Raw genomic sequence first — 23,359 nt, 5'->3', positions numbered from 1 at the left:
CTCTAGCTCAACATCTCTTCTTTGAAAAACAGCCAGATTTGTTCTCTTTAATTCAGTGTCACTTTAGATCCATTACACATTACTTACTCCCAATAAGGAAGAAAAAAATCATTGCTCTGGTCCCCTTTCCTGCCACTTAATATCAACTTATACTTTGGGATCTCAAAATATATTTTCTTGCATGAAGTATGTTGTTGAGTCTCAATAAGAGTTGAATGCATGGACATACGTATGAGTACAAGCCCAACACTAACTCTCTTTCTTTTCTTTTCATGTTTTTCACTAGTCTCATGCAAGAGGTATTTTATGTAAATTTATTTTGTATGGAAACTAAGCAAAAAGGTAGACTTGGTAAACATACATAGAGGTATCCAACAGTCATTTACTATTTCATTTACTATGATGATAGATATGCTAACTGTAATCTCAACACATACTTGGCACATTGGTTCATTAAAATAAAACTAATATTATGTTCTGGGCAGCCACAAACATAGTGCATGCTGCAGGTGCTTTATAGCCTCAATTATGCACTTAAGGACTCACTAAAACCCTTTAAGACTCCTATGGTATGGCTGTTGCTGCATGACTGGGTTAATTAAGGGCATACCAATGCTTTGGTACCTCACAATGACTTCATTCATAATTTGCTCAGACATGATCTTGATGGCACAGAAGTTAATGATGTGCCATATCAGTGACTTCCTGGGTTAATTAAGTACTTACCAATGCTCTGGTATCCCACAATGCTGTTCTTCATAATTTGTTCAAACAAGATCTTGAGACTATGCTTCAATCATGTGATTACATTGATCATTTTCCATGATTGGTTTATCATAGATTCTTGTTTTCCTTTACACACACACACACACACACACACACACACACACACAGAAAATGAGAGAGAGAGATGGAGAGAGAGGGAGAGGGAGAGAGAGAGAGAGAGAGAGAGAGAGAGAGAGAGAGAGAGAGAGAGAGAGAGAGAGAATTTACAGGAAGAACAACAATATCAACCAACCAGACCCCTCAGAGCTCCCAGGGACTAAGCCACCAACCAAGGAGCACACTTGGCACTTGTCAGGGATCAGTGGGAGGAGAGGTCCTTGGTTCTATGAAGGCTTGATAAATGCCCCAGTGTAGGGGAATTGAGGGGGAATGCAGGAGTGGGTGTGTGGGTGGAGGAACACCCTCATAGAAGAAACAAGGTGAGGGGTATGGGATAGGGGTTTCTGGGATGGGGAATCCGGAAAAGGGGGTAACATTTGAAATGCAAATAAAATATCCAATAAAAAAAAAGAATACTGTCAAACAATAAATGAGCATCTAAGAAAGTAACAGCTTTTAGCTGACAACAAATATCATCCTTTTATGGCATTGTCTGATATGGTGTTAATCTCTGATTAGATGTCAAAAGGACAAAGTGAACTAGGAAAGTGTATTTGTAATTATTTTATTTACATTCTGTGACTAGGATATAGAAACCCCTGAAAATTTAAAATCTCTGTCCGATTAGTTAGGGAAGCAGAAACCAGCCTGAGTAGGGCCACAGGCCTCATCCAGCCGGATCAGCCCCGGGGTAGCGGGAGCGCAGGGTTGCCTGACACCCGCCAGCTACCCACGACCCCCGCCACAGGATTTTGGGACTGCTGGTGAGTGGAACACAGCTTCTGCTCCAATCCAATTGCGCGGGACCTGAGACTGCATTAGTTAGGGAAGCAGAAACCGGCCTGAGTAGGGCCACAGGCCTCATCCGGCCAGATCAGCGCCGGGGTAGCGGGAGCGCAGGGTTGCCTGACACCCGCCAGCTACCCACGACCCCCGCCACAGGATTTTGGGACTGCTGGTGAGTGGAACACAGCTTCTGCTCCAATCCAATTGCGCGGGACCTGAGACTGCATTAGTTAGGGAAGCAGAAACCGGCCTGAGTAGGGCCACAGGCCTCATCCGGCCGGATCAGCGCCGGGGTAGCGGGAGCACAGGGTTGCCTGACACCCGCCAGCTACCCACGACCCCCGCCGCAGGATTTTGGGACTGCTGGTGAGTGGAACACAGCTTCTGCTCCAGTCCAATCACGCGGGACCTGAGACTGCTCTGGTTGGGGAGAGAGAAATCCGGCCTACATAGGGCCACAACCCTCTTCCAGTCAGAAAAGCACCAGGGCAGCTGGGGCGCAGGGTCTGCTGACACTGGCCAGCTACCCACAACACCCGCCACAGGATCCTAAGACTTCTGGTGAGTGGAGCACAGCTTCTGCTCCAATCCAATTGCACGGGACCTGAGACTGCATTAGTTAGGGAAGCAGAAACCAGCCTGAGTAGGACCACAGGCCTCATCCGGCTGGATCAGCGCCAGGGTAGCTGGAGCGTAGGGTTGCCTGACACCCGCCAGCTACCCACGACCTCCGCCGCAGGATTTTGGGACTGCTGGTGAGTGGAACACAGCTTCTGCTCCAATCCAATTGCGGGGACCTGAGACTGCATTAGTTAGGGAAGCAGAAACCGGCCTGAGTAGGGCCACAGGCCTCATCCGGCCGGATCAGCGCCGGGGTAGTGGGAGCGCAGGGTTGCCTGACACCCGCCAGCTACCCACGACCCCCACCACAGGATTTTGGGACTGCTGGTGAGTGGAACACAGCTTCTGTTCCAGTCCAATCACGCGGGACCTGAGACTGCTCTGGTTGGGGAGAGAGAAATCCGGCCTACATAGGGCCACAACCCTCTTCCGGTCAGAAAAGCACCGGGGCAGCTGGGGCGCAGGGTCGGCTGACACTCACCAGCTAACCACAACACCCACCACAGGATCTTAAGACTTCTGGAGAGTGGAACACAGCTTCTGCTCCAATCCAATTGCACGCGGGACCAGAGACTGCATTAGTTAGGGAAGCAGAAAAACGGCCTGAGTAGGACCACAGGCCTCTTCCGGCTGGACCAGCACCAGGGTACCGTCAGCTACCCACGACCCCCTCCGCAGGATTTAGAGACTGCTGGTGAGTGGAACACAGCTTCTGCTCCAATCTTTAAACAGTGACAACGATAACAACTAACCCCAGAGATTACCAGATGGCGAAAGGTAAACGTAATAATCTTACTAACAGAAACCAAGACCACTCACCATCATCAGAACCCAGCACTCCCACTTCGCCCAGTCCAGGGCACCCCAACACACCGGAAAAGCTAGACACGGATTTAAAAGCATATCTCCTGATGATGATAGAGGACTTCAAGAAGGACTTTAATAACACACTTAAAGAAATGCAGGAGAACACTGCTAAACAGGCAGAAGACAATAAAGAGGAAGCACAAAAATCCCTTAAAGAATTGCAGGAGAACACTGCTAAAGAGTTACAAATCCTTAAAGAAAAACAGGATAACATAATCAAACAGGTAGAAGTCCTTACAGAAAAACAGGAAAACACATCCAAACAGATGATGGAAATGAACAAAACCATACTAGACCTAAAAAGGGAAGTAGACACAATAAAGAAAACCCAAAATGAGGCAACACTGGAGATAGAAACCCTAGGAAAGAAATCTGGAACCATAGATACGAGCATCAGCAACAGAATACAAGAGATGGAAGAGAGAATCTCAGGTGCAGAAGATTCCATAGAGAACATCTGCACAACAATCAAGGAAAATGTAAAACGCAAAAAGATCCTAACTCAAAACATCCAAGAAATACAGGACACAATGAGAAGACCAAACCTACGGATAATAGGAGTGGATGAGAATGAAGATTTTCAACTCAAAGGACCAGCAAACATCTTCAACAAAATTATAGAAGAAAACTTCCCAAATCTAAAGAAAGAGATGCCCATGAACATACAAGAAGCCTACAGAACTCCAAATAGACTGGACCAGAAAAGAAATACCTCCCGACACATAATAATCAGAGCAACAAATGCTCTAAATAAAGATAGAATACTAAAAGCAGTAAGAGAAAAAGGCCAAGTAACATATAAAGGCAAGCCTATCAGAATTACACCAGATTTTTCACCAGAGACTATGAAAGCCAGAAGATCCTGGACGGATGTTATACAGACACTAAAAGAACACAAATTCCAGCCCAGGCTACTATACCCAGCCAAACTCTCAATTAACATAGATGGAGAAACCAAAGTATTCCACGACAAAACCAAATTCACACATTATCTCTCCACGAATCCAGCCCTTCAAAGGATAATAACAGAAAAAAACCAACACAAGGACAGGAACCACGCCCTAGAAACAACAAGAAGGTAATCCCTCAACAAACCTAAAAGAAGACAGCCACAAGAACAAAATGCCAACTTTAACAACAAAAATAACAGGAAACAACAATTACTTTTCCTTAATATCTCTTAATATCAATGGACTCAACTCCCCGATAAAAAGACATAGACTAACAAACTGGCTACACAAACAAGACCCAACATTTTGCTGCTTACAGGAAACTCATCTCAGAGAAAAGGATAGACACTACCTCAGAATGAAAGGCTGGAAAACAATTTTCCAAGCAAATGGCATGAAGAAACAAGCTGGAGTAGCCATTCTAATATCTGATAAGATTGACTTCCAACCCAAAGTCATTAAAAAAGACAGGGAGGGACACTTCATACTCATCAAAGGTAAAATCCTCCAAGAGGAACTATCAATCCTGAATATCTATGCTCCAAATACAAAGGCAGCCACATTCATTAAAGAAACTTTAGTAAAGCTCAAAGCACACATTGCACCTCATACAATAATAGTGGGAGACTTCAACACACCACTTTCACCAATGGACAGATCATGGAAACAGAAACTAAACAGGGACACAGTGAAACTAAGAGAAATTATGAATCAAATGGATCTGGCAGATATCTACACAACATTCTATCCTAAAACAAAAGGATATACCTTCTTCTCAGCACCTCATGGTACCTTCTCCAAAATTGACCACATAATTGGTCACAAAGCAGGCCTCAACAGATATAAAAATATTGAAATTGTCCCATGCATCCTATCAGATCACCATGGACTAAGGCTGATCTTCAATAACAAAATAAATAATAGAAAGCCAACCTTCACGTGGAAACTGAACAACACTCTTCTCAATGATACCTTGGTCAAGGAAGGAATAAAGAAAGAAATTAAGGACTTTTTAGAGTTCAATGAAAATGAAGCCACAACATACCCAAACTTATGGGACGCAATGAAAGCATTTCTAAGAGGAAAACTCATAGCTCTGAGTGCCTCCAAAAGGAAACTAGAGAGAGCACACATTAGCAGCTTGACAACACACCTAAAAGCACTAGAACAAAAGGAAGCAAATTCACCCAAGAGGAGTAGACGGCAGGAAATAATCAAACTCAGGGGCAAAATTAACCAAGTGGAAACAAGAAGAATTATTCAAAGAATTAACCAAACGAGAAAATTAGAAATTAGTGATGATTAAGAAGAGACCAACAGGGAACAACATGATATACTAACCAGAACCCTGGAGCTCTTGTGTTTAGCTGCATATGTATCGAAAGATGGCCTAGTCGGCCATCACTGGAAAGAGAGGCCCATTGGACTTGCAAACTTTATATGCCCCAATATAGGGGAATGCCAGGGCCAAAAGAATGGGAATGGGTGGGTAGGGAAGTGGGGGGCGCTATGGGGGACTTTTGGGATAGTATTGGAAATGTAATTGAGGAAAATATGTAATAAAAATATTAAAAAAAAAAGAAAATGCATATTTCTAAATGCAATAAAATTAAGGCAATGCATTGCAAACTTAAAAAAAAAAATCTCTGTCCATGAACCAAAATCTGCTAAATATGACAGTTACTTCTATGGCACATATATCTATCCTTCATGTCTGGTGATCTTTCTAGGCCAGGTGTTCCTTTCTCTTATATTTTGGCTTTATATCCAAATTCCAGGAAAATAATATGTCAAGTACAAGGTAACTTTGAGAAAAGTATAGACTAGATTGGTTATGAAGCTGTACAGAATTTTCATCATTCTGTGGGTGTATGCATGGATCTTTTTCTTGGTGAATGCTTAGAAAAAAAACTATTTTATAAAAAAGGATAGCGTTCTTGTATCTATTTTTTTTTTTGAGACAGGGTTTCTCTGTATAGCCCTGGCTGTCCTGGAACTCACTTTGTAGACCAGGCTGGCCTCAAACTCAGAAATCCACCTGCCTCTGTCTCCCGGATGCTGGGATTAAAGGCTTGTGCCAACACTCCTGACACTTTCTTGTATCTAAAGAGACAGGATATGGGGTGGATTTGATCAAAACAATCATATGCATGCATAAAAGTCTCTAATAACAACAACAAACAGACAGCAGCTAAAAATTAAAAATCATAGTATTTGAATTTTGTCATGTAAAATTTAGAAATTTTACTGAAACTAAACTACCAGAAAATTAGTATTTTTTTGTAGCTACTGTCACTATTTTCAAACAATCAATTAGAAAAAACGTTTTATGTATTTTCTTTACCAATTCAAATTGTATCATTTATTTTAGAGTAGACATTTAATGCATACATTTAAAAATGTTCAAATGAAGTAAGAACTCCTAACTCCTTTTTCGTCTTTCCCAAAGTACCTTCAAGAGATTTGATCAGACCACTTTGTACCCTGTGTTTTCAGTTTGGTCCTTCAGAATGTATTATAAAGTGTTTATTTTCTTTAAGAGAAAGAAAGGAATAGTTTTATCTTCAGTATACAATAGAAGAAAGCTATGCTTAGAAATATATGTTTATTTAACATCACTTTACTATAATATTTTTTCCTTTTCTTTTTTTCTTTATTATTATTATTATTATTAGGTATTTTCTTCATTTACATTTCCAATACTATACCAAAAGTCTCCCATAACCCCCCCATTCCCCCTGCCACCCACTCCCACTTCTTGGCCCTGGCGTTCCCCTATACTGAGGCATATAAAGTTTGCAAGACCAATGGGTCTCTCTTTCCACTGATGGCCAACTAGGCCATCTTCTGATACATATGCAGCTAGAGACACGAACTCCGGGGATACTGGTTAGTTCATCATGTTGTTCCACCTATAGGGTTGCAAATCCCTTTAGCTCCTTGGGTACTTTCTCTAGCTCCTCCATTAGGGGCCCTGTGATTCATCCAATAGCTGACTGTGAGCCTCCACTTTTGTGTTTGCTAGGGCCCGGCATAGCCCCACAAGAGACAGCTATATCAGAGTCCATTCAGCAAAATCTTGCTAGAGTATACAATGGTTTCAAAATTTGGAGGCTGATTATGGAATGGATCCTCAGGAATGGCAGCCTCTAGATGTTCCATTCTTTCGTCTCAGCTCCAAACTTTGTCTCTGTAACACCTTCCATTGGTGTTTTGTTCCCAATGCTACGAAGGGGCAAAGTGTCCATACTTTGGTTTTTGTTCTTCTTGAGTTTCAGGTGCTTTGCAAATTGTATCTTATATCTTGGGTATTCTAAGTTTCTGGGCTAATATCCACTTATTAGTGAGTACATATCATGTGAGTTCTTTTGTGATTGGGTTACCTCACTCAGGATGATGGCCTCCAGGTCCATCTTTTTGCCGAGAAATTTCATAAATTCACTCTTTTGAATAGCTGAGTAGTACTCCATTGTGAAAATGTACCACATTTTCTGTATCCATTCCTCTGTTCAGGGGCATCTGGGTTCTTTCCAGCTTCTGGCTATTATAAATAAGGCTGCTATGAACATAGTGGAGAATGTATCCTACTTACCTGTTGGAACATCTTCTGGATATATACCCAGTAGAGGTATTGCAGGATGCTCCAGTAGTATTATGTCCAATTTTCTGAGGAACCGCCAGACTGATTTCCAGTGTGGTTGAACAAGCTTGCAATCCCACCAACAAGAGGAGTGTTCCTCTTTCTCCACATCCTCGCCAGCATCTGCTGTCACCTGAATGTTTGACCTTAGCCATTCTGACTGGTGTGAGTTGGAATCTCAGGGTTGTTTTGATTTGCATTTCCGCGATGATTAGATGATGAACATTTTTTCAGGTGCTTCTCAGCCATTCAGTATCCCTCAGGTGAGAGTTCTTTGTTTAGCTCTGAGCCCCATTTTAATGGGGTTATTTGATTTTCTGGAGTCCACCTTCTTGAGTTCTTTATATAGTCCTCTATCTGATTTAGGATAGGTAAAGATCCTTTCCTAATCTGTTGGTGGCCTTTTTGTCTTATTGACAGTGTCTTTTGCCTTACAGAAGCTTTGCAATTTTATGAGGTCCCATTTGTAGATTCTTGATCTTACAGCACAAGCCATTGCTGTTCTATTCATGAATTTTTCCCCTGTGCCCACATCTTCAATGCTTTCCCCCACTTTCTCCTCTATAAGATTCACTGTCTCTGGTTTTATGTGGAGTTCCTTGATCCACTTAGAGTTTACCTTAGTAAAAGGAGATAGAAATGGGTCAATTCGCATTGGTCTACATGATAACTGCCAGTTGTGCCAGCACCATTTGTTGAAAATGCTGTCTTTATCCACTGGATGGTTTTTGCTCCCTTGTCAAAGAACAAGTGAACACAGGTGTGTGGGTTCATTTCTGGGTCTTCAATTCTATTCCATTGGTCTCCTTGTCTGTCACTATACGAGTACCATGCAGATTTTATGGCAATTGCTCTATAGTACAGCTTTAGGTCAGTCATGGTGATTCCACCAGAGGTTCTTTTATCCTTGAGAAGAGTTTTTGCTATCCTAGGTTTTTTGTTATTCCAGATGAATTTGCAGATTGCCCTTTCTAATTTGATGAAGAATTGAGTTTGAATTTTGATGGGGATTGCATTGAATCTGTAGATTGCTTTTGGCAAGATAGCCATTTTTACTATATTGATCCTGCCAATCCATGAGCATGGGACGTCTTTCCATCTTCTGAGATCTTCTTTAATTTCTTTCTTCAGAGACTTGAAGTTCCTATCATACAGATCTTTAACTTCCTTAGTTAGCGTCACACCAAGTTATTTTATATTATTTGTGACTATTGTGAAGGGTGTTGTTTCCCTAATTTCTTTCTCAGCCTGTTTATCCTTTGTGTAGAGAAAGGTCATTGACTTGTTTGAGTTAATTTTATATACACCTACTTCACTGAAGCTGTTTATCAGGTTTAGAAGATCTCTGGTGGAATTTTTAGGGTCACTTATATATACTATCATATCATCTGCAAAAGTGATATTTTGACTTCTTCCTTTCCAATTTGTATCCCCTTGATCTCCTTTTGTTGTCGAATTGCTCTGGCTAGGACTTCAAGTACAATGTTGAATAGGTAGGAAGAAAGTGGGCAGCCTTGTCTAGTCCCTGATTTTAGTGGGATTGCTGCCAGCTTCTCACCATTTACTTTGATGTTGGCTACTGGTTTGCTGTAGATTGCTTTTATCATGTTTAGGTATGGGCCTTGAATTCCTGATCTTTCCAAGACTTTTATCATGAATGGGTGTTGGATTTTGTCAAATGTTTTCTCTGCATCTAACGAGATTATCATATGGTTTTTTTGTTTGAGTTTGTTTATATACTGGATTAGTTGATGGATTTCCGTATATTAAATCATCCCTGCCTCCCTGGAATGAAACCTACATGGTCAGGATAGATGATTGTTTTGATGTGTTCTTGGATTCGGTTAGCCAGAATTTTATTGTGTATTTTTGCATCGATATTCATATGGGAAATTGGTCTGAAATTCTCTATCTTTGTTGGGTCTTTCTGTGGTTTAGGTATCAGAGTAATTGTGGCTTCATAGAATGAATTGGGTAGACTACCTTCTGCTTCTATTTTGTGGAATTTTTTGTGAAGAATTGGAATTAGATCTTCTTTGGAGGTCTGATAGAAATCTGCACTAAACCCATGGTCCTGGGCTTTTATTTTTGGGTGGTAGACTATTAATGACTGCTTCTATTTCTTTATGGGATATGGGACTGTTTAGATCATTAACTTGATCCTGGCTTAACTTTGGTACCTGGTATCTGTCTAGAAATTTGTCCATTTCATCCAGGTTTTCCAGTTTTGTTGAGTATAGCCTTTTGTAGAAGGATCTGATGGTGTTTTGGATTTCTTCAGGATCTGTTATTATGTCTCCCTTTTCATTTCTGATTTTGTTAATTAGGATGCTTTCCCTGTGCCCTCTAGTGAGTCTGGCTAAGGGTTTATCTATCTTGTTGATTTTCTCAAAGAACCAGCTCCGCATTTGGTTGATTCTTTGAATAGTTCTTCTTTTTTCCACTTGGTTGATTTTTCCCGTGAGTTTGGTTATTGCCTGTCGTCTAATCCTCTTGGGTTAATTTGCTTCCTTTTGTTCTAGAGCTTTTACATGTGTTGTCGAGCTGCTAGTGTGTGTTCTCTCTAGTTTCTTTTTGGGGGCACTCAGGACTATGAGTTTTCCTATTAGAAATGCTTTCATTGTGTCCCATAAGTTTGGGTATGTTGTGGCTTCATTTTCATTAAACTCTATAAAGTCTTTAATTTCTTTCTTTATTCCTTCCTTGACCAAGGTATCATTGAGTAGAGTGTTGTTCAGTATCCATGTGAATGTTGGCTTTCTATTATTTATGTTGTTATTGAAGATCATCCTTAGTCCATGATTATCTGATAGGATGCATGGGACAATTTCAATATTTTTGTATCTGTTGAGGCCTGTTTTGTGACCAATTATATGGTCAGTTTTGGAGAAGGTACCATGAGGTGCTGAGAAGAAGGAATAACCTTTTGTTGAAGGATAAAATGTTCTGTAGATATCTGTTAAATGCAGTTGTTTCATAGCTTCTGTTAGTTTCACTGTGTCCCAGTTTAGTTTCTGTTTCCACAATCTGAACATTGATGAAAGTGGTGTGTTGAAGTCTCCCATTATTATTGTGTGAGGTGCAATGTGTGCTTTGAACTTTACTAAAGTTCCTTTAATGAATGTGGCTGCCCTTGCATTTGCAGCATAGATATTCAGAATTGAGAGTTCTTCTTGGAGGATTTTACCTTTGATGAGTATGAAGTGCCCCTCCTTGTCTTTTTGATGACTTTGATTGGAAGTCGATTTTATTAGATATTAGAATAGCTACTCCAGCTTGTTTCTTCATACCATTTGCTTGGAAAATTGTTTTCCAGCCTTACATTCTGAAGTAGTGTCTGTCTTTTTACCTGAGATGGGTTTCCTGTAAGCAGCAAAATGTTGGGTCCTGTTTGTGTAGCCAGTCTGTTAGTCTATGTCTTATTATTGGGGAATTGATTCCATCGATATTAAGATATATAAAGGAAAAGTAATTGTTGCTTCCTATTATTTTTTTGTTGTTAGAGTTGGCATTCTGTTCTTGTGGCTGTCTTCTTCTAGGTTTGTTGAAGGATTACTTTCTTGCTTTTTCTAGGTCATGGTTTCTGTCCTTGTATTGTTTTTTATGTTTTTTTTTCTGTTATTACCCTTTGAAGGCCTGGATTCATGGAAAGATAATGTGTGAATTGGTTTTTGTCGTGGAATACTTTGGTTTCTCCATCTATGGTAATTGAAAGTTTGGCTGGGTTCAGTAGCCTGGGCTGACATTTGTGTTCTCTTAGTGTCTGTATAACATCTGTACAGAATCTTCTGGCTTTCATAGTCTCTGGTAAAAAGTCTGGTTTATTTCTGATAGGCCTGCCTTTATATGTTACTTGACCTTTTCCCCTTACTGCTTTTAATATTCTATCTTTATTCAGTGCATTTGTTGTTCTGATTATTATATGTCGGGAGGAATTTCTTTTCTGGTCCAGTCTATTTGGAGTTCTGTAGGCTTCTTGAATGTTCATGGTCATCTCTTTCTTTAGGTTTGGGAAGTTTTCTTCTATAATTTTGTTGAAGATATTTGCTGCCCCTTTAAATTGAAAAATCTTCATTCTCATCTATTTGTATTATCCGTAGATTTTGTCTTCTCATTGTGTCCTGGATTTCCTGGATGTTTTGAGTTAGGATCTTTTTGCATTTTCCATTTTCTTTGTTGTGCGGAAGTTCTCTATGGAATCTTCTGCACCTGAGATTCTCTCTTCCATCTATTGTATTCTGTTGCTGATGTTCGTATCTATGGTTCCAGATTTCTTTCCTAGGGTTTCTATCTCTAGCATTGTCTCATTTTGGGTTTTCTTTATTGTGTCTACTTCCATTTTTATGTTTAGTATGGTTTTGTTCCTTTCCATCACCTGTTTGGATGTGTTTTCCTGTTTTTCTTTAAGAACTTCTCTCTGTTTGGTTGTGTTTTCTTGTTTTTCTTTAAGGACTTGTAACTCTTTAGCAGTGTTCTCCTGCATTTCCTTAAGTGAGTTATTAAAGTCCTTCTTGATGTCCTCTACCATCATCATGAGATATGCTTTTAAATCTGGGTCTAGCTTTTCAGGTGTGTTGGGGTGCCCAGGACTGGGTGAGGTGGGAGTGATGCGTTCTGATGATGGTGAGTGGTCTTGGGTTCTGTTAGTTATATTCTTATGTTTGCCTTTTGCCATCTGGTAATCTCTGGAGTTGGTTGTTATAGTTGTCTCTGGTTAGAGCTTGTTCCTCTTGTGATTCTGTTAGCCTCTATCAGCAAACCTGGGAGACTAGCTCTCTCCTGAAATTCAGTGGTCAGAGCACTCTCTGCAGGCAAGCTCTCCTCTTGCAGGGAAGGTGCACAGATATGTGAAGTTCGGACCTGCCTCCTGGCAGAAGATGGAGGCCCGAAACAGGGCCTGTCCCAGAAGCTGTTAGCTTCTGTAGTCCACACTCTCACCTGCACAGACTAGTCTCAGAGGGATCTAGGAACCAAGATGGCTCCCCCAGGTGCTCAGGCAAAGCCCTCCTGTGGGGGGCAAACAAGTCTCCTCTGGCAGGGAAGGTGCCCGGATGTCTTGAGCCTGAAATGGGTTCTGCCTCAGAAGCTGTGTGGCTTCTGCCTGTCCCAGAAGCATTTAGCTTCTGTAGTCCACACTCTCACCTTCGCAGACTAGTCTTAGGGGGATCCAGGAACCAAGATGGCTCTCCCGACTTCTCCGGCTACTTTACTTTAATATTAACATCACTACTTCTTCATACTAAAGTAAGGAAGAGAATTCCCTTGGTTTATTACATTTTCCTTTGGCTTTTAACTTCTTTAATACTCAGGCTTCTTTGTTTTCTTCTTTGTACCCAATTGACCTCTTTAAGTCTACCTAAGGAATCCCTGTTTTTTGTTTGTTTGTTTTTTGTTTTTGTTTGTTTGTTGTTGTTGTTGAGTCAGTAAAGTCAGGCTGTCACAGATTACCCAAGTCCCTGGTCAAGAAAGGGCATCACTGTAGTTAAAAACTCAAAGCTGGTAGCAAAGACAACTTTGTTTTCTATTAGATGCTTGCTTTGCTGGCACAACCCAGTTAGCTCAAGAGTTTGCATCAAGATCAAACTGTGAGGTGATTCAGTTTGATTTGGAGGGGTAGGGATGAATCGGGCTTTGTACCTTTGATTATTAGTAGGTTGTGGATCTTAATCTCTCTTCCCTAACTCTAAATTCACTGCTCACTTCCATTTTTACAAGCTAATCTCCCCAGTTATGTCCCAAACTTTGCCACATGCTGAGAAACCCAGCTTTGCCCTGGAGGGCATTTTTAGGTTTCTTTCACATAGGAGTATGAAGAAACCTGCTTTAAATGTAGAAGGAAGGGAGCTTATTTTCAATTCAAATACAAATTGGATTTAGAAATAAACATGAGCCTATCTACAAGGTTTATTGCATAAGAGATTCATTCTACTGTCTCCCAACCCCTTACTTTCAAAATTAATCCCCTAAACTGGTTTCTACCAAGTTTAATTGTTTTTATGGTTGGCATGTCTATCTTTATATGTTTAGCTGTGAGCCTTTGGGAAGGTCCATCACAAGGCATTCCACTTTAGGGAGAAATTTATAATGATCCTTCTATGCAGACGAAAATATTCTGTCAGCAACCAGACACATATTTCTATTGAGCCCTTGAAATGTAGCTAGTATAACTGAGAAAACAAATTATTGTTCTTTGTGTTAACCATTTAAAATTAAATCTACATTGATATGAGTGGCTCAGGCCAACATACTAGATGACATATTCTTAGATGATAACGATTCAGATAATGGGCTATGTTTGAAGGTAAGTTACCTTTGTGACAGGTGGCTTTCTGGCTACTCTTAAGTATTGGAACTTATGCCTACACTCTCTGTTCCTCAGTTTACTATGATCACATTGATATGAACCTCCAAAATTGTATGTGGTTGAGAGTACATAAGGTCTCTATTTCTGCCAATTCATAAACTATGCATTTGTTACTTTCCAGTTTCCAGATTATTGTTTAATTTTCTTTGTTCATATAAAACGATGAAGTGACCCCAGGAGTGATGGTGATTTACAGTCATCAATAATGTCATTTAAGCCCAGTCGGAGGACAGTGACCTGCCCTGCAGGGAGCGCCATCTTGGCTCCGGGACTCCGCCGAGCTTAGTCTCTACAGGTCAGAGTGGGGACCACGGTGGCAGACGGCTTCTGGGACAGGCAGGAGCCACAGAGCCGCTGAGGCAGCACCCTTTTGGGGCCGCAGACTTCCAGCACCCTCCCAGCTGGAGGACAGAGACCTGCCTGCAGAGAGTGCCATCTTGGCTCCGGGACTCCGCCGAACTTAGTCTACAGGTTAGAGTGAGGACCACAGAGGCAGACAGCTTCTGGGACAGGCGGGAGCCACAGAGCCGCTGAGGCAGCACCCTTTTGGGGCCGCAGACATCCGGCACCCTCCCAGTCGGAGGACAGTGACCTGCCCTGCAGTGAGCGCCATCTTGGCTCCGGGACTCCGCCGAACTTAGTCTACAGGTTAGAGTGAGGACCACAGAGGCAGACAGCTTCTGGGACAGGCGGGAGCCACAGAGCCGCTGAGGCAGCACCCTTTTGGGGCCGCAGACATCCGGCACCCTCCCAGTCGGAGGACAGTGACCTGCCCTGCAGGGAGCGCCATCTTGGCTCCGGGACTCCACCGAACTTAGTCTGTACAGGTCTGCTGACAGAGGATACTCAGAATCCCCAGAAGAACAACCTCTGAACAGAGACAACTATAACAACTCCAGAGATTACCTATTGGCGAGAGGTAAAGGTAAGAATCTTACTAACAGAAACCAAGACCACTCACCATCATCAGGACCCAGCACTCCCACTTCGCCCAGTCCAGGGCACCCCAACACACCTGAAAAACTAGACCTGGATTTAAAAGCATATCTCATGATGATGGTAGAGGACATCAAGAAGGACTTTAAAGAACTACAGGAGAACATGACTAAAGAGTTACAAGTCCTTAAAGAAAAACAGGAAAACACAACCAAACTGGTAGAAGTCCTTAAAGAGAAACAGGAAAACACATCCAATCAGATGATGGAAATGAACAAAACCATACTAGACCTAAAAAGGGAAGTAGACACAATAAAGAAAACCCAAAATGAGGCAACACTGGAGATAGAAACCCTAGGAAAGAAATCTGGAACCATAGATGCAAGCATCAGCAACAGAATACAAGAGATGGAAGAGAGAATCTCAGGTGCAGAAGATTCCATAGAGAACATGGGCACAACAATCAAGGAAAATGGAAAATGCAAAAAGATCCTAACTCAAAACATCCAGGAAATACAGGACACAATGAGAAGACCAAACCTACGGATAATAGGAGTGGATGAGAATGAAGATTTTCAACTCAAAGGACCAGCAAACATCTTCAACAAAATTATAGAAGAAAACTTCCCAAATCTAAAGAAAGAGATGCCCATGAACATACAAGAAGCCTACAGAACTCCAAATAGGCTGGACCAGAAAAGAAATACCTCCCGACACATAATAATCAGAACAACAAATGCACTAAATAAAGATAGAATACTAAAAGCAGTAAGAGAAAAAGGCCAAGTAACATATAAAGGCAAGCCTATCAGAATTACACCAGATTTTTCACCAGAGACTATGAAAGCTAGAAGATCCTGGACAGATGTTATACAGACACTAAAAGAACACAAATTCCAGCCCAAGCTACTATACCCAGCCAAACTCTCAATTAACATAGATGGAGAAACCAAAGTATTCCACGACAAAGCCAAATTCACACATAATCTCTCCACGAATCCAGCCCTTCGAAGGATAATAACAGAAAAAACCAATACAAGGACAGGAACCACGCCCTAGAAACAACAAGAAGGTAATCCCTCAACAAACCTAAAAGAAGACAGCCACAAGAACAGAATGCCAACTTTAACAACAAAAATAACAGGAAACAACAATTACTTTTCCTTAATATCTCTTAATATCAATGGACTCAACTCCCCGATAAAAAGACATAGACTAACAAACTGGCTACACAAACAAGACCCAACATTTTGCTGCTTACAAGAAACTCATCTCAGAGAAAAAGATAGACACTACCTCAGAATGAAAGGCTGGAAAACAATTTTCCAAGCAAATGGTCTGAAGAAACAAGCTGGAGTAGCCATTCTAATATCAGATAAGATTGACTTCCAACCCAAAGTCATCAAAAAAGACAGGGAGGGGCACTTCATACTCATCAAAGGTAAAATCCTCCAAGAGGAACTATCAATCCTGAATATCTATGCTCCAAATACAAAGGCAGCCTCATTCATTAAAGAAACTTTAGTAAATCTCAAAGCACACATTGCACCTCATACAATAATAGTGGGAGACTTCAACACACCACTTTCACCAATGGACAGATCATGGAAACAGAAACTAAACAGGGACACAGTGAAACTAACAGAAGTTATGGATCAAATGGATCTGGCAGATATCTACAGAACATTTTACCCTAAAACAAAAGGATACACCTTCTTCTCAGCACCTCATGGTACCTTCTCCAAAATTGACCACGTAATTGGGCACAAAACAGGACTCAACAGATACAAAAATATTGAAATTGTCCCATGCATCCTATCAGATCACCATGGACTAAGGCTGATCTTCAATAACAAAATAAATAATAGAAAGCCAACCTTCACGTGGAAACTGAACAACACTCTTCTCAATGATACCTTGGTCAAGGAAGGAATAAAAAAAGAAATTAAGGACTTTTTAGAGTTCAATGAAAATGAAGCCACAACATACCCAAACTTATGGGACGCAATGAAAGCATTTCTAAGAGGAAAACTCATAGCTCTGAGTGCCTCCAAAAGGAAACTAGAAAGAGCACACATTAGCAGCTTGACAACACACCTAAAAGCACTAGTACAAAAGGAAGCAAATTCACCCAAGAGGAGTAGATGGCAGGAAATAATCAAACTCAGGGGTGAAATCAACCAAGTGGAAACAAGAAAAACTATTCAAAGAATCAACCAATCAAGGAGCTGGTTCTTTGAAAAATCAACAAGATAGATAAACCCTTAGCCAGACTCACTAGAGGGCACAGGGAAAGCATCCTAATTAACAAAATCAGAAATGAAAAAGGAGACATAACAACAGATCCTGAAGACATCCAAAACACCATCAGATCCTTCTACCAAAGGCTATACTCAACAAAACTGGAGAACCTGGATGAAATGGAGAAGTTCCTAGACAGATACCAGGTACCAAAGTTGAATCAAGATCAGGTTAATGATCTAAACAGCCCTATATACCCCAAAGAAATAGAAGCAGTCATTAATAGTCTCCCAACCAAAAAAAGTCCAGGACCAGATGGGTTTAGTGCAGAGTTCTATCAGACCTTCAAAGAAGATCTAATCCCAGTTCTTCACAAACTATTCCACAAAATAGAAACAGAAGGTACTCTACCCAACTCATTCTATGAAGCCACAATTACTCTGATACCTAAACCACAAAAAGACCCAACAAAGATAGAAAACTTCAGACCAATATCCCTTATGAATATTGATGCAAAAATCCTCAATAAAATTCTTGCTAACCGAATCCAAGAACACATCAAAACAATCATCCATCCTGACCAAGTAGGTTTCATCCCAGGGATGCAGGGATGGTTCAATATACGGAAATCCATCAACGTAATCCAGTATATAAACAAACTCAAAGACAAAAACCACATGGTCATCTCGTTAGATGCGGAAAAAGCATTTGACAAGATCCAACACCCATTCATGATAAAAGTCTTGGAAAGATCAGGAATTCAAGGCCCATACCTAAACATGATAAAAGCAATCTACAGCAAACCAGTAGCCAACATCAAAGTAAATGGTGAGAAGCTTGAAGCAATCCCTCTAAAATCAGGGACTAGACAAGGCTGTCCACTTTCTCCATACCTATTCAACATTGTACTTGAAGTCCTAGCCAGAGCAATTCGACAACAAAAGGAGATCAAAGGGATACAAATTGGAAAAGATGAAGTCAAAATATCACTCTTTGCAGATGATATGATAGTATATATAAGTGACCCTAAAAATTCCACCAGAGAACTCCTAAGCCTGATAAACAGCTTCGGTGAAGTAGCTGGATATAAAATTAACTCAAACAAATCAATGGCCTTTCTCTACACAAAGAATAAACAGGCTGAGAAAGAAATTAGGGAAACAACACCCTTCTCAATAGTCACAAATAATATAAAATATCTTGGCGTGACTCTAACTAAGGAAGTGAAAGATCTGTATAATAAAAACTTCAAGTCTCTGAAGAAAGAAATTATAGAAGATCTCAGAAGATGGAAAGATCTCCCATGCTCATGGATTGGCAGGATCAACATTGTAAAAATGGCTATCTTGCCAAAAGCAATCTACAGATTCAATGCAATCCCCATCAAAATTCCAAATGAATTCTTCAACGAATTAGAAAGTGCAATCTGCAAATTCATCTGGAATAACAAAAAACCTAGGATAGCAAAAACTCTTCTCAAGGATAAAAGAACCTCTGGTGGAATCACCATGCCGGACCTAAAGCTCTACTACAGAGCAATTGTGATAAAAACTGCATGGTACTGGTATAGTGACAGACAAATAGACCAATGGAATAGAATTGAAGACCCAGAAATGAACCCACACACCTACGGTCACTTGATCTTCGACAAGGGAGCTAAAAACATCCAGTGGAAGAAAGACAGCATTTTCAACAAATGGTGCTGGCACAACTGGTTGTTAACATGTAGAAGAATGCGAATCGATCCATTCCTATCTCCTTGTACTAAGGTCAAGTCTAAGTGGATCAAGGAACTTCACATAAAACCAGAGACACTGAAACTTATAGAGGAGAAAGTGGGGAAAAGCCTTGAAGATATGGGCACAGGGGAAAAATTCCTGAATAGAACAGGAATGGCTTGTGCTGTAAGATCGAGAATTGACAAGTGGGACCTCATGAAACTACAAAGCTTCTGCAAGGCTAAAGACACCATCAGTAAGACAAAAAAACCACCAACAGATTGGGAAAGGATCTTCACCTATCCTAAATCAGATAAGGGACTAATATCCAATATATATAAAGAACTCAAGAAGGTGGACTCCAGAAAGTCAAATAACCCCATTAAAAAATGGGGCTCAGAACTGAACAAAGAATTCTCGCCTGAGGAATACCGAATGGCAGAGAAACACCTGAAAAAATGTTCAACATCCTTAATCATCAGGGAAATGCAAATCAAAACAACCCTGAGATTCCACTTCACACCAGTCAGAATGGCTAAGATCAAAAATTCAGGTGACAGCAGTTGCTGGCGAGGATGTGGAGAAAGAGGAACACTCCTCCATTGTTGGTGGGATTGCAAGCTTGTACAACCACTCTGGAAATCAGTCTGGCGGTTCCTCAGAAAATTGGACATAGTACTACCGGAGGATCCAGCAATACCTCTCCTGGGCATATATCCAGAAGATGTCCCAACCGGTAAAAAGGACACATGTTCCACTATGTTCATAGCAGCCCTACTTATAATAGCCAGAAGCTGGAAAGAACCCAGATGTCCCTCAACAGAGGAATGGATACAGAAATTATGGTACATTTACACAATGGAGTACTACTCAGCTATTAAAAAGAATGAATTTATGAAATTCCTAGCCAAATGGATGGACCTGGAGGGCATCATCTTGAGTGAAGTAACACAATCACAAAAGAACTCACACAATATGTATTCACTGATAAGTGGATATTAGCCCAAAACTTAGGATACCCAAGATTTAAGATACAATTTGCTAAACGCATGAAACTCAAGAAGAATGAAGACCAAAGTGTGGACACTGTGCACCTTCTCAGAATTGGGAACAAAACACCCAGGGAAGGAGTTACAGAGACAAAGTTCGTAGTGGTGATGAAAGGATGGACCATTTAGAGACTGCCGTACCCAGGGATCCATCCCATAATCAACTTCTAAACGCTGACACCATTGCATACACTAGCAAGATTTTGCTGAAAGGACCCAAATATAGCTGTCTCTTGTGAGACGATGCTGGGGCCTAGCAAACACAGGAGTGGATGTTCACAGTCAGCTATTGGATGTATCACAGGGCTCCCAATGGAGAAGCTAGAGTAAGTACCCAAGGAGCTAAAGGGATCTGCAACCCTATTGTTGGAACAACATGATGTACTAACTAGAACCCCGGAGCTCTTGTCTCTAGCTGCATATGTATCGAAAGATGGCCTAGTCAGCCATCAATGGAAAGAGAGGCCCATTGGACTCGCAAACTTTATATGCCCCAATATAGGGGAATGCCAGGGCCAAAAGAATGGGAATGGGTGGATAGGGAAGTGGGGGGGCGCTATGGGGGACTTTTGGGATAGCATTGGAAACGTAATTGAGGAAAATATGTAATAAAAATATTAAAAAAAAAAAAAGAACTCACATGATATGTACTCACTGATAAGTGGATATTAGCCCAGAAACTTAGAATATCCAAGATATAAGGTACAATTTGCAAATACATGAAACTCAGAAAGAAGGAAGACCAAAATGTGGACACTTTGCCCCTTCTCAGAATTGGGAAGAAAATACCCCTGGAAGGAGTTACAGAGACAAAGATTGGAGCTGAGAGGAAAGGATGGACCATCTAGAGACTGCCATATCCAGGGATCCATCCCATAATCAGCCTCCAAACGCTGACACCATTGCATACACTAGCAAGATTTTGCTGAAAGGACCCAGATATAGCGGTCTCTTGTGAGGCTATGCCGGTGCCTAGCAAACACAGAAGTGGATGCTCACAGTCAGCTATTGGATGGATCACAGGGCCCCCTATGGAGGAACTAGAGAAAGTACCCAAGGAGCTAAGTGGATCTGCAACCCTATAGGTGGAACAACAATATGAACTAACCAGTACCCCAGAGCTCCTGTCTCTAGCTGCATATGTATCAGAAGATGACCTAGTAGGCCATCAGTGGAAAGAGAGCCCCCTTGGTCTTGCAAACTTTATATGCCCCAGTAAAGGGGAACGCCAGGTCCAAGAAGTGGGCGTGGGGGGTAGGATAGTAGTGGGGAGGGTATGGGGGACTTTTGGGATAGCATTGGGAATGTAAATGAAGAAAATACCTAATTTAAAAAAATAAAGAAAAAAAAGGAAGGAAATCATGGCATACACTGTGTCATAAATGGATTGATGCTTGCAGGATGCTAATTAAAATGAATCAGTGACAAGACAAATAAAAAAAAATGTCATTTAAGAGTTGTCTCTTCTTGCCTCTGCTCCACCTTCCTTACAAATGTACTTCTATTCTGTCAATTCTCTGGGAATAGATTTAAATCACCACTGATGGCTTGATCTCAGCCCTTTAGTAAGTCTGAATCCTGCAATTTGGGACTTTCCCCTGGTGTTTACTTTGTTGGCCAGATTCCTTGCATTTGTTCTATGTGGTTGGGACATCCTTTAATAAATTACTCATTTTGATATTGTGTGGAGGGACCTAAATGAAAATGGAAATAGTTTAAGTCAAATTTCCTTTCATTTTTTGTGGATTTGTTTTACTCTGGGTCACATTTGCCTCATAAGATAATGAAATTGAATTCAAAGGGATTATCCAATCAAAGATGTGAAGTTAAGTTTCAGAGGTTCTGTGGGTGTACCTCTTAGTTCTTGGCACACATGTGAGTTTCACCACGTGATGACAGAATATTTGGAAACATTCCGTAATTTCTTGAATTTTTATTTAGGTTTAGGAAATTTTCCTGCTGTTGTGTTTGTGACTTAATTGCTGTTTTATCTTTTCCTGGCCACCTTTAAGAGGCCGTCTTTCTCTGCAGTTACACTGATGACTGATTCCCTACAGTTCTCTATACAGCTCCTTCCCTATGTTCTCTGATCCCATCTACACCATGCGATACAGACACTTAGGAAACTTATGCTCACAACGAACTTGAACAGCTGTCGAGTGTGTTGAATCCATGTTGAATGCTCTGCAGGCAGTTCACAAGAACTATATTAAAAGTTAAACTCTTCGGCACTTATTTAGATTGATGGTACTTTGATGCAATCTAAGCTCAGAACTTGAGACTTATACGCTTGAATTTCTCCTGATCTCTTCACCAAGTTAAAGACTATCTAGTCTTATGTGTTCTACTTTTTTTCATGGGTTCCTCAAATATTGCTTGTGTGCATGTTATGGGTCATGTACTTTACTAGATCTTGTGAGTAGAATATTGGCCAAGAGAGATATAATGCTTTTCCAAATAAAATCTAGAACATTTTAAAGAAGAGAAAACCTCTTTAAACAATTTGGTTTTTAAATTTAAATTCTTAATTTATTTTGGAGAATTTCTTACATGATAACTGTATTTACATCACTTCTACCTTTCCCTCACCCCAAACTCCTCCCATTGCCCCCACTCCCTCTCAAATTCATTACCATTTCTTCTTTAATTATTCTTATTATGCATAAATGTACTTATGCACACATATGTATACATATATGTACATGTATACATATATGAATATATAGAGATATATATTCATGTACATATATCTGTATGCATACATTTGTAATAACTGTTCTCCAGTTGAATTTATGGCCTGATCCTAAGAAGATAATTTATATCCTATGGCCAGGGAGGTCATAGACCTGAGGAAGGAACTTAACTATTGTTTCCTTAGCTCAGATAATATGGTACCAAAGTGCCTTCGAAATACGTGCTTATACCGTCTAAGAAATACTACCCTTAGCCTTAGAGAAGCTTCCTTGTGCAGTGAACACAGTGACTTCACAGACTCATAGCTACTCAAGATGTTGAGAATTAGTGGTTATTGAGTGGTCAGCCTTAAACAATGCTTTTATATAAGCCCTCCTCAGTCTCGGGTACATCATTTGTGAGGGAATAAATAGAATTGAGGGGCTGAAAGATAGGGAGAAAGCCTGCAAAATACCCCATTCTGGGCATGACACAGTCCTTATAAGTGTGACCTCACTGTTGCTACAGTGGTCTGTACTAGGCTTGTGCAAGACTGGGCCAGTCAATAGTCAAGAATTAATCATTCTGGGGTACATAGGGTCCCATTGTCCCTGCTGAGTTATTGGACA

Source organism: Mus caroli, unplaced genomic scaffold (assembly GCF_978045245.1).
Source record: "Mus caroli unplaced genomic scaffold, Mus_caroli_1 scaffold_16, whole genome shotgun sequence".
NCBI lineage: Eukaryota > Metazoa > Chordata > Mammalia > Rodentia > Muridae > Mus > Mus caroli.
The sequence above is the reverse complement of the archived record's forward strand: the minus strand, read 5'-3'. Positions refer to the sequence as shown.